Source organism: Equus caballus, chromosome 5 (genome assembly GCF_041296265.1).
Source record: "Equus caballus isolate H_3958 breed thoroughbred chromosome 5, TB-T2T, whole genome shotgun sequence".
Lineage (NCBI taxonomy): Eukaryota > Metazoa > Chordata > Mammalia > Perissodactyla > Equidae > Equus > Equus caballus.
Window position 1 is genome coordinate 7,124,032 of NC_091688.1, and position 13,380 is coordinate 7,137,411.

Here is a 13,380-nt window from a genome sequence, read left to right on the forward strand (position 1 = left end):
TGCCTCATTCACCTCCAGATCCCAAGGCCTTATCAGGATGCTTGACATGCAGGAAGTGCTCAACAAATGTTGAACAAATGAGTGAATTACATCTACAGTCAAAAGTCCAAAGGCCTGGCCCTTCTTAACGGCTTACTAGCTGAGTGTTACAGGGAGAGTCACTCAGCCTTTCTGAATCTCTTTTTCACATGAAAAATGGAAATAGTATTAGTAAATGCCTGCAGGAGTTATTTGAGTGGTAAATGAAATAGCTGTAATGTGAAAATGATGTGTTAACTGTGAAGAGCTGTGAAAATGTTGGCTGTCATTGTGCAGGCCAAGGGCAGGGGGGCTAACTACTCTCCTTTCTTCTTATCTGACTATCACTCCAAGAAGGTTAGGACTCAAGACAAACAGGGTGTCCTAGCGCTGACCTTAGCGTGTACCAGTTGTGCAAGCTTAGCCATGTAACCTTCTCTGTGGATTGTGGAGATTATGTTAGATAGACACAGGGTATATACACTGCCTTGTCCATTGTAAGCTCTTGTGGGACGATCACAGAGGGGAACACGTAGAGGTGTGAAAGATACGGACTTTGGAGTCAGGCAGACACAAGTTCAAAGCTCTGCTCGGCCACTGAAATAGCTGGGTAATCTCAGGCAAGTTACTTTTATTTTTAAACCTCGGTTTCTTCAGCTATAAAATAGAGATAGTATTAATACCAACTACATGGTGTTGTTGTGATGATTGCACCAAATAATGGACATAAAGGGCTGAGCACATGTTGCATACATGGCAGCCAAGACAGGTTTCTCTTTCCCTTTCCTTACCCCAAGTCCAGAGGCTGCCATCCTCTCAACCTTGACTTTTCCTGTTCTAAGCACAAACAGGCTGGACAACAGTAAAAGAAGGCTGAGGCCCACCCACCTCCAAGAGACATTCATGGACGAAGCTCAGATTCCCAGAAGTACCCTCCTTACTCTCCAGGCCCTTCTCTATATTTCAGCTGATTCCAGGTACACTGTTCCCCTTTGGACCGAATCCCAACATCTGAAATTATTAAAGGCTCTACCAGTCTGACGTACTATACTGGTAAGCACCCTTTCCCTGCATAGTCTAATTTCCTTGCAGCTATAAAGGCCGAAAATCCCTTCCTGATCTCAGGGCAGTGGCCAGGGTGCATAGGCAGGTGGACAGGGAACACAACTGGCAAGCCCTCCTCCTGGTTTGACATCTACGGATGGGTCCAGGAGTGGCCGTGGAAGCCAGGACTGCCGTCTCTGCCTGGGCATCTTGCTCTGCTGCATGAGAATCTTGAAACTATACCGAATTTTCACTTACATTCTGACATTCCACTTACCTCTTAGCTCTGTAATTCATTGCTCAGAAAAAGGACCACTAGGATTTTTACCTAAGTGATTTCTAGAATGTACAGTTATGAACAATCACAAGGAGAGAAGAGCTGAAATTCTGATGATGATCGTTTCATGTTAGTCCGGGGAGGGCTGTGTCTGTCAACAAATGATGGCAATAAGAACAGCAACCATAACGTAGACTGCTATTTATTGAATGCATATTATGTGCTTGACAAGGTTTGAATAAAGCCATATTTAAGTGGTTGCCAGGCAAAATATTTTCCCCAAAACTTTTCCTATATGTCCTATAAATAGTTTGAAGATGGATTTCAAAAAGTCTGATAATTGTACTCTTAGGCTAGCATAGCTCAGTCAACAGGAATGGGGACAGATGGGAACAAGTATTTGTAAATTAAATCAAGTATTATAGGGCCAATGACAATTTTACGGGCTAATGAAAGTTTTAATGCAGGCTTTGTTATTTTTTATCACAAATGCTGACCTATTATAGCCATGCCAGCTAATCATGCCATGCTCCAGAACTCTTCATTATCAATAATTGGAATCTTCTGTAATCTCAATCTCAAACATCCTACACTTCAACCTACATTCCTACTCTTTCCCTGTAGTACCCAAGTCAACCACCCTTCGATGTCACTGTTCCTTTAGTTTATTGATCCTATGAACTCCTCCCTATTCTCACTCCTCTCCACCTTCCTTATGCAGCTTAAAGTCCATGATCAGTTGTTATAATGAGTCCCTTTCACACACTTCCAAATCTCATGCCTCCCTCGTACTTCATCTTATCTGCTTGGCAAAACTACAACCCTGATTATGTCCAACAATGCAGTTAAGTGTGGCTGGAGAAAGACACGAACCACACTGACTTGTCTTCCTTAAGGTCATTTTCACCAACTCAAGCGAGTCCTTAATGCTGCCCAACAACCATATTTTATCCCCCTACTCAAGTCTCCCTCCTGCTCTCCCCAATAGCTGTCTTACATGCCCCTCCTTCTCCTCCCACCACTCCACTGAAACTGCCTCAGCAAGGTTTCAAATGACCTCCAAGCTGCTAAAACCAAAGATTTTGTCTCAATTCTCATCTTATTTGATTTAGCAGTAGTATTTGACACACTTTCTTTAACTGGCTTCTAGAATAACTTCTATTTTCCTAGCTGTTCCTTCTCAGTCTCTTTTGCTGTTTCTTCCTCCTCTCCCTGTCCTCTAAATGTGGGAGTGTCCCAGCCTTCAGCTGTTGGCTGAACTCACTCCCCAAGTGATCTCATCCTTTCTCAAAGTTTCAAAATCCATTTACATAATGATGGAACCCAATTTATTAGCCCCTAACTGCCATCCCTGGGCCAAACTGTCATCATCTCCCATTTGGATGATTTCAATAGTCCTCTACCTGCTTCTGCCTTTGTGGCTCCTTAGGCTGTACTCACCAGAGTCAGAACAATCCTGCTAAAATGTAAGGCAGATGATGTCACTCCCCTGTTCATAACCAACGCTTTCCTATATCTTTCAAAGTAAAATCCAAAGTCCTTATAGCAGCCTGTATGTCCACTGCACCCCGTACCTTACACCCTGTTAAACCTCTGATCCTATCTGCTACTTTTCTCAAGCAGAGATTTTTGTCTGTTTTGTTCATTGCTGTATCCCCAGTGTCTTGCACATAGAACATAATCAATCAATATTTGTTGAATGCATTAATCAATGAATCAGCGCTTGATCCCAGCGGGCTAGGTAAAACGTAGGTTTGGGGATCTTTGGGGAAATAGTGATGGGTGGCAGGATGGACAGCGAGTTTTCTTCCTCTTCTCATCTCTACCGTCCTACTTACTTTCAAACACACAGCTAGTCCAGAAGCCTGGGGATTTTATCATCCCTGTGGTTAAATTTTCTCCCCATGGACTCTGGCTGTCTCACTGATGTGCTATTGTGAGCCTGCCCCAAATTGTCTCTCTTCCTGTAGAAGAAGAGAGAGCAGGTCTGGGGAGGAAGAAGTACAAAGGCCTTTGGTGTTACTGCTGCTGGGACAAAAAGGTGCCATCATAGCGGGGATTCTTTATTATCTTAATATAGATCCAGAGGCTGTGTGAGCTCATCTTTGACTCCTGGTAAGAAATAGAAAGGGATATGTAGGGACCAAACTACGTTGTCCCCCTGACAGAGAAGAAACTCACCTAAAACCAAGCTTAGCTTGGAAGTGAAGATCATGTGCCCTGGGTTGGGTTTGCCAAATGTTAATTGCACCACTTAGCGACTACATTTATTCATGCCAGGTAACAACATACTTCTCTGCAAACAGACTGTGCATTTTGTCTAATAAACTTTCTGCTGACACAGTGACCTGTTATGTGAAAACTACATTTTCTCCCAAGATAATCCTCCTCCCTTTTGAAAGTCAAACTTACTTCTGATCTTTCCTGCTCACATGGTAGGCTACCATGGGTCAGTTTCCTAGAGTGAGGGAAAGCAGAGATGCTAGCCCTTTGACTGGCTGGCAGCAATGTCTGTGTTGTCTTGGTGCACAAGGGGAGGATCCATTTTAACCCTTCTATCTGTCTCTCTGTACCCTGCTTCTCGTCTGTCCAAATGTAGAAAGACAGAGGAAAAGATGACTTTCTATCTTCTTTTTTAATCCTTGCATTTTGATTGTGAATTACAGGTAAGTTAAGTTTTATTCATAAACCCAAGATTTGTAGGCATTTCAGCATCAGGGTTGACAAGAAACGTGGAGGGACAATAGTCTATTGTCATTGGATTGCTCTGCTTCAAATCTACTCTTTGGCTTTTTTTTCTGCTCCTTGTCTTGCCCCCAGTCTCAGCTGCCCATTAGACGGGGGTGTCATGATGGAATAATAATAATGTTTGCTAATATTTATTAAGCACTGACTATGTGACATGTACTGTTCTTTGCACTGTTTTATCTAATTTAATCATCACAAAAACTCCACAAAGTGGGCATTATTATTCCATCTATTTTACCTAAGAGAAATGGAGATTTTGAGAAATCATGTCATGTGTACAAGCTCAGGCAGTTAATAAATGAGTAAGTCATCAATACAGTGACCAGATTTGTCACCAAGAAGCCTCTTCCTCTGCCCCTTCCACTGCTGGCTAACCACAAAGGAGGAGAGGTTGGTGCCAGGGCAGGATTAGTGGTGCTGGGAAAACAGGGTTGTTTTGGAATGATTAGAAAGTCATGAGACAGATTTTGAAATCCCTTACATGCACCATTTGTGACAGCAACACTCTACACAGAACGAACTTACATCAAATTGTGACCATGCTGGCAGTCTGCTAGAACGAACACAATTAGCCAATCCAGATCTCTGCTGACAAGGTCCTGGGAAAAAACAATTGTATTCACTTCAGCATCAAGGAAAAGGAAGGCCTGAATGAGATTTCTGAAAATTGAGTCCCGGTGTGGGAGCAAGAAATCCACTTCAAACCATCAGCCTAATACTGGACTTCCCCCAGAATGACAATGACTTTTTCCCTCTCTAATTCTCTTTTGAAAGGACTATTGTGCTATCCATCCTATTTATTTGCATACAGTCTATCTGTATTAATTCTTGGCTCTTATAACAAATATATTTTCTGGAGTTGCTAAATTGTGATAGGTTACAGAGTGTGTGTATGTAAGGCTGAATAATAAATACCAAGAAAGAAGGAATAAAAGTCTTTGCAGCAGATAGCTGTAGGATAGAAGACCCAGTGTGAAGAGGACATATGGGGCTCCTGAAATATGCCCAGATGGATGAGAAGGAACATGAGTGATAGCGAAAAAGACCTCTGCCTTGTTCTGTCTTCTCCCATGTGAGAACAACATGATTACAACAGAGTAATCAGATTTAATTATGGCAAGCAAAGGTACACTAGAGGCCCCCTGATGAAACTGTGAGGGAGAGGTGCAGTTACCTTGGCAGCATCTTTCTCCTGCACTAAGTTGTGAACTCTGAGGCAGGGGCTGTTGGTCATTTGACTTCCAGCACTGTGAGCTTAGTTTCCTCATCTGTGAAAAGGGATTAATAATATCTCAGAAGTCGGTAGTAAGAGAGTCCTCTTACAACCTCGTAAGGTGATAATGTTCATGAATTATATATCCCAGTGCCTGGCACATAGTCAGATGCAGTGCAGTTAGGGATGGTGATGAAGATGATAATGATGATGTACGTGGTTAACCGGAGAGACAGGGGAAATCATTTTCAGGCAATTCTTTTACTTTAAAATCTCTTGAGGGACATGGCATAGAGCAGTGAGGAACACTGGATAAGGAGTCAGATGCCTGGTTCCCCTCTCAATCCTTTTAATTAACCAAGTTTCCTTAGCCAATGGCTCACATTTCTAACGTGAAAATGACAGTGTTGGTTTAAAATACCCAAGATCACTTTTAGCTGACCCCCCAGTGTCTGATAGTTGATCCCCAGTGTTTAACGTTTGAAAATATCAAAATTTCTCCAATACTTTCTTTGTATTAAATTGCCATTTTCCCCTTAAACTTGACCCTATTTAATCAATAATTATTATTTATATTTTTTCAGCAGTAGGATTATACTAGGTTTTTTGTAACTTGCAGCTATTTATGAATTTGAGATTAAAAGATAGTGTAACAAGAGAATACAACCTTATGGTAATCTCCTAATATGGCCCAAATTGAAAAGTACTATTCTGGGTAAAATATTCAAATGACATTCAGCTTTCTACTGGAGCATAAGTGTTTGGGGAAAGCAGCTGAACATACATGTGCACATGCTCACCAATATGGTGATGCTGTTATGTGGTGCTATGCTTTAATCTGGCCTCTGTGCTCTATAATCCACGCATAAAAAGAATCCTTTGCCAGTGGTTTTAAAAAATGATGGGTATAAAGGGAATTGCAACAAAGAAGAAATAAGTAGTTAGCAATAACTTACACATGAAAAAAATTAACAGTATAGTAATAGAAATGCTAAAACATGACCTATTTCTAAATACCCATATTGCTATTTAACTTACATTTCTCTCCCATATAATTTTCATTAGTTGAATAAACAGATTTTTATTTAGTTTCCACTATGCGCAAGGCTCCCTGGTAGGCACTGTGAGAGATACAAAGATGAATCAAATATATGCACTCTCCCCTCAAGGAGCTAGCAGCTAATTAAGGGGCATGGGGTAAACAAATGAGTAATTACAAGGCAGGAGAGCAAATGCTCAGTTCACTCAGAGAACATCAAATGCAGCACTGTGCATGTCCAGAGACTAGAGAGTCTCTCCAGTAGGAAAGGCCAGGGAGCACTTCATGAGATATTTCAATCCAATCTACATGGATGAGAAGTCTTGGGATGGGAATGGGGAAACAACTGGGAGCATTCGTTTGGAATATGGGATTGGGAGATAACGGAAGAACTGGGAAATGGGGTTAAAATTCCATGATCAGGCCACATTGTGACCTTGAAAGTCTGGCTAAGCAGCTTGAACTTTACTTTCTAAGCAATAAGAAATCATTAGAAATACTTGAGCTGAAGGGTTACATCCCTGTAGTTGAGCTTTAGAAAGACAATTGTCAGGAGAGATAAACAGGAGAAACAGGAAGCAGAAGACCAAGTTGGAGACTGTTCCAACAGAGTTGTTGCAGAAAAGTAACAAGCAACCGAACTAGGGTGGTAACAGAAGGTTTGGAGAAGATGGGATGGGTGCTCGAGAGATTTAGGAGGTTGGTTCGTTCACCTGCTATGCAGGCTGAGGGGCTAGAGGAGGAGTCAGAGATGCTGGGAAGACGGCGGTACAATAGACACGTGCTGGGAACGCATAGAAGGTGATTACGAAGACGGCGGTACAACGGACACGTGCTGGGAACGCATAGAAGGTGACTACGAAGACGGCGGTACAACGGACACGTGCTGGGAACGCATAGAAGGTGATTACAGAGACTTAGAGATTTGGGTGTGAGATTCTGGGGACATCCAGATAGAAGTGACCAGAAAACAGTTCAGAATGTACAACTGACGTTCTGGAATGAGGATAGGGCTGACAATAGATTTGGTAGTTATTGGAGTGGATATTATAATGGAAGACATGAGTCTGAATGGAATTACCGAGGGAGATATCAGAGAGAGAAAAAAAGAGTATACACCTGTATTTAGAGAGATGGAGGAAGAGTAGCAACATGAGAGAGAAAGAGGAGGAATACAGAGCTAGAAAGGAGAACGCGAGAGCAAGGAGTCCTGGAAAGAGAGAGGAGAGCATGTCAGGAAAGATGTAGATAATAGTAAACAGCAGCACAGACTGATTCAAAAGACTGAGGATTGGTTCCCATAACAACCAGAACATCTTATATGGCTTTCATGGGAGAATTTTCTTTAGACTGAAGCAATAGGGAAACCTGCAATTTAATCAGTGAATGATCACTGCATCCAGCTGCTCTCATTTGATTTTTCTTTTTTCAATATTCTATGGTGAAAATGTTCAGATATATAGAGAGGTTGAAAGTATTTTACAGTGGCCACCCATATACCCACCAATGAAATTCTACCAGTAACATTCACCAGACTTGTTTTATTACACAGCTGTTTATCTATTCATCGCTCCATCAATCCACCTTTTACAAAATGCAATTCTAGGCAAACTGTAGCCATCATTACACTTCCCCTAAAGATACCAGTGTGAACATCGTTAGTTTGATACGTGTTTACAGTTTTATTTACTTTTGTGGTAGAATTTACATACAATGAAGTGCATAAATTTTAAGCAAACATTTGCTGAGTTTTGATAAATATACATATATTTCATATATGTGAACCCAAGTCCCTTTCAAGATAGAAAATATTATGCTTACCCTACAAAGTTCCCTCATGGCCCTTCCCAGTCAATCCTTGCTCCACTCCCTCACAAAGGCAATCACCATTCCAATTATTACTAATTTTATCATTTATATATTTATTTTTACTTCACAAAAAAATGGTTTTGCATGATATAGAACTTCACATAAATGGAATCATACAGCATTTGTTCTTTTTGAGTCTGGCTTTTTTGACTCACAACAGGTTGATGAGATTATCCATGTTCTGTGTATCAGTACTTTGCATTCCTTTTTTGTTGTTGAAAAGTAGTCCATTGAATGAGTATATCCCAGGATGGTTTTCCATATTCTTATTGATAGACAAGTAGGCTGTTTCTGGTTTTTACCTATTATGAATAAAGCTGCTGTGAAATTTCATGTACATGGTGTGGTTTTTTGGACATATATTTTCATTTCTCTTGGGTAAATACCTTGGAATGAAATTGCTAGATTTATGCTATCACATAACTTAATCTTTGCAACAAGCTCATGAAAGATCAATTGTCCCATTTATAATGAGGAACTCAGGGGAGTTAGGTTACTATCTCAAGGTTACCCACCTACTAAGAGGGAAATGCTGGAATGCAACCCCAGGCCTCTCCAAGCCTGAAGACCATTTCCCTTAGCCCAGGCTGTGTCTTCAGAGCACTTTATCTCCTGTGGACTCTAGCAGAAAGTGCGTTTGAACCTTTCTCACCTCGTGGTACCGCATCAAACCTTACCTCCTGTTCCCCATTCTCTAAAGTCGGTCTTGCTGCTGAGTGACAATGAGGGAACCAGATAAAGCTAATTCATATCACCTACCCAGAAAGCGTTATCCAGAACACAATTAAAATTTGCAGTTTATACGTTTAATATTACCTGTCTCTAGTTGCGTTGTGGAAAATTGGGGTAATAATAGAAACTTATCTCTTAGGATTGTTTATTTAAAAAATATTTACTAAATAAATGTTTTATACTTGATACTAAAGATAGAACAGTTATCAAAACAGACACAGTTACTATTCTCATGTAACTTTCAATTTAGACAGGAAGAGATAGCAATCAAAGAACCATATTAGTAAATGTATTATAACTAAATAGGTGCTCTGGAGGAGAGGACATGTTTTATGAAGGTGTATGATAATTGGACTCAACCAAAATATGGAATGAGCGTGGACTTCTTTGAGGAAATAATGCTGGAGCCGAGACGTGAAGAAGAGGCAGGAATTTCGTAGGTGAAGGGTGAAGCAGAGTGGCAGAGGAGGTGTCATTCCACGCAAAGAGAAGAGCATAGACAAACGTCTGTGGCTGGGGCGAGCTTGCAACATTCACAGAAAAAAGAAAGCTAAAATGATTGAAGGCCACGGAACAGAGCGGGGCTGTTTAAGAGCCTAGAAGCAGGGGTGGGGCCTTGTGGGCCACATTAAGAAGTTCTGTCTTTGTTTTGACGGAAATGGGAAATCACTGAAGCATTTTAAGCATGGAGCATGGGAGGGGCATAATAGAATTTGTGTTCTGAAAAAGTTTCTCTGGATGAAATGTGGAGCATTCTGAGAAGACCAAGGTTGATGAGAGGTACCTGGCTAGGAGGCAGTTGCAGTCGTCTAGGTGAGGGGCTCAGAATAAGGCAATGGAGATGAAGAAATGGGTTTAAGAAGCAAAATTGAAAGGTTTGGGGACAGACCAACAGTAACTCCTAGTTTCTGGCTTATATAATGCCCGCCACATATTAAATGTTCTATAAATGTTAGTAATAATAGTTGTTGTGGTGGTTGATGTTGTTATTATTATTATCATTACTATCTGTGGGAACTCCTAGGGAATGGTCTGTGAGGTAGCTCAGCACAGTGGGCTGAGAAAGGGCTTCAGAATCAGAAGTCTCAGGTTTGAATCATGGTTTTGCTGATAACTAGCTATGGTTAAAGAATAAATTTAAAATTATTTGTTATAAACTATCCCAGCATTCCATAAGGGTGAGTTCCCAAAGGGGTGGCCTTTAGTTCAACATGCAAGGGGCACTAGGAGCTCAGCTCTATCTCTAGAAGCTCTAGCCACCCCCAGAGCTCCAATCAAGCAGGAATCGGCCACAATTATAAAGCAGGGTCTCCTGTGTTTGGTTCCCGAGGATCCTGCTTCTCATTCAGCCCCAGCCTCTCATTTTCTGGGTATCCAGTGTTTGCACTAATTTCCCAGAGTTCTTCATTCCAGGCCTTCTTGAAAGCTCTTCTTTCTCTGGATTTATCCCTTTCTCCTAACTTAAATCTCATTCCCTTGGAATGTTGGGAACTGTCAACAGCTGAATAACCAACTCACGTTAAGGTGCAAGCTGCTTATGGTGTTGCTCCTCTGTGGCATCCCCTGATCCTTCACTCGGCTTCAAAATAAAAACTATAAGTGCATTAATTTCAGGCACTTGTCTGTGGCCAAATCCACAGAGACCCTAGTGGTATCGTTCATGTGGAGGCACCACACATAGTTGATCAAGGAAGGCACTGAGTGCTTCAAGAACAGATGACACCTGTCCCACTGGGCACTCTTGGCAGTTGCAATAGCTGTGAGATACATGGATTATGTGGCTCAAGTCCTCTTGGAGAAGCAAATTCTTCAGACAAGACCAAGCTGGGAGAGATCTTTATGAATTTGCAACTTTTGGGAAAGGCATAATCTAGATCCAAATGGAAAATCAAGGACAGAAACTAAAACATGTTGGAAACTGAATTTCTGTTAAAACACAAAAGGCAAAGCACTGTAAATTGAATGCCAAGTTTCCTTTCAAGAGAAAAATTTCAAAGCAGTTTTGTAGGGGTATAAATTACATAAAGAATTCATCCATTCTAAACATACATTTCAATAAGCTTTCACAAATATGTGCAGTCAAGTGACCGCACCATAATCAAGATAAAGAACAGTTACATCAACCCAGAAAATTTACTCAAGCCTCTTTGTAGCCTGGGTTGTCTTGGATTGAATTGTGTTCCAGATTTTATTGAAGAAAAAGGCACAGACTTACTGACGATCGGATGTAAATTGTGGGTAAAAGGAGTCAAGGATGATTCCAAACTTTCGCCCTGAGAAACTGAGTGCGGAAGTGCTACTGTTAGATAGAGATTTTGGGAAACAGAGCAGTTTTGTGTGGGGAAAATCAACAGTTTAGTTTTGAACATTAAAGAAGAGGTGATTTATGCAAGACAAAATTTAATAAGTGGACAAGCATTTAGAAGAGTTGTCACAATAAAAAATTAAAGAGATTCTTATTGAAATAACAATAAGGTGCAATTCTACATCTATTAAGCTATCAATCATTGAAAGACATGATGCTTTCCAGTGTTGGGTGTGTTGGGAGAGCTTGTATATGCACCAACTGCAGATGACAATTCAGATGAGAACCATCATTTGAAGAAAAGTGGTCCAGAGATATGAGATGTCCATGCCTCTTGAACACTTTTGTTCTGATTCTGGGAATTCATTTTTAGAGAATTATATTTAAAAATTAAACCAAATAATCTGAAGGACAGAAAAAGTTGTATTTGCACCAAATGCTCACTGCAATTTTCTTTATAGTAATAAAATAGAGGTTTAACTTAGATGTCCAGGAAAGAAGAGTATGTGAGTTAAGTAAGGTGCATTTAGATAGAATGTAATAAAAGTAGCTTTTATTGAATGTTTACTATGTGCTTGCCACTGTTCTGAGGCTTAATTTACATTATCTCATTTTATCTTCTTAATAGCCCTATGACATAAGTGCTATACTATCCCCATTTCACTATGTTGCATTTTAAGGAACCTATCACACAGCCAGTAAGTGGTCGAGATAAAATTTGAATACAGGGTAACTCCAAAGCCCAGGTTCTTAACCCTGAGTAAAACCATTCAATGTCATGCAAATGTTGAATGTGATTATGATGAATATGGAATGGAGATATAGAGAATAACAGTACTGGGTTAAAAAGAAATAAAATACAAAAATTGTTTCTATGCTATAGTTATAGCTATGTGAAACTACGTAGACATATGGGGAAACACCAGAAGAAAATATAAAAATAAGCCTTTATATGAGGGTTTTTGAATTTTCAGTTAGGAGTTTATTAATGGTTTTGCCAGATAAATTTCCTTTGAAAGGAAAGCACAAAATCCGGGTTGAAGAAGGTTGAGGAGCAAATGAAATTGAAAAGGGAGAGTGGAAGAAAATAGAAAGCGTGAGAGTAGATGAACCTTTCAGAGGGTCCTGGTGCATGGAAGAAAATTGCATATGTGTTTGTTTGAGGAGAAGCAGGATCAGGGGATTCAAAACAAGCCAAGGGGAAGAAATCAGAGAAGAGGGGAATAAAGAAAGGGGATAAGAGGAAAGGGAAGAAGAGGAGAGGAGACGAGAGGGAAAGGGAGGCGAAGGGAGGCACAATGTTGAAGAGCTAAAGAAGAAACCAGGAGTATAGAGCCTGGTACATAGCCATTACTCAAAAATGTGTATTAAATTAAGAGTTAAAGCTCTTGATTGGAGAGTTAGATAACCAGGGCGTGGATATCATTTCCAGGGGTTCATTTTGTTTTGTTTTGCTCTGTGTGTTAAATCAAACAGCTTTACTTTATTTTTCTGAGTATACATATAAACACATGTATACATAAACCGAACTCACAACATCTCCGAGATATGCCTGTACTAAATGTTACATAGATTCTGAAAGCACAATAAATAAGAAGAAATTAAAATAATCTGTAATCTTATCTAAATGAAACCATGGTTAGAATTTTAGTATGTAGCGCTCTTGATTATTTCTATTCGTATGTGCACACATACATAAATTCATATTTATTTCCACAAAAGCATCAACATTTGTAATCTTTTTGTCACTCAACAGTATGCCATGAACATTCTCCGTGTTACTAAATGCCTTCCTCTCTAATCATTGTATAGTATTCTGTTGTATGGATCAATATAACTTATTTAATCAATTCCCTATTGATGGACACTGGGTTATTTTGAATTTTTAGTTACTATAAACAGCAATGTGTTGAATATCCTTGTACCTACATCCCTGCACAAATGCCCATTTGTTTTCTTAAGATAAACTCTGGGGTAGAATTGCAAAGTCAAAGAGTTTGCACTTTGCTAAAGGTTTTTTTTTTAACACAAATTACTCAAGTGACTTCCAGAAAGTTTGTAAACAATATCTCCTCCCAGCCAACACAGTTTGAGAATGCCTGCCTCTCCCACATCTTGCCACCTTGAGGTATCAG

General features: G+C 40.1%; 1 long non-coding RNA gene across 1 annotated transcript in view; it reads right to left on the reverse strand.

Moving 5' to 3' along the window:
- The window catches only part of LOC111773381 (uncharacterized), a 160,685-nt gene that overhangs the window by 85,801 nt on the left and 61,504 nt on the right, over positions 1 to 13,380 (reverse strand). The window contains exons 4-5 of the long non-coding RNA XR_011438985.1: positions 5,262 to 5,355; positions 4,613 to 4,686 (exon numbers count right to left, since the gene is read on the reverse strand). This is a non-coding gene — a long non-coding RNA (uncharacterized lncRNA). The remainder of the gene's footprint in view (positions 1 to 4,612; positions 4,687 to 5,261; positions 5,356 to 13,380) is intronic.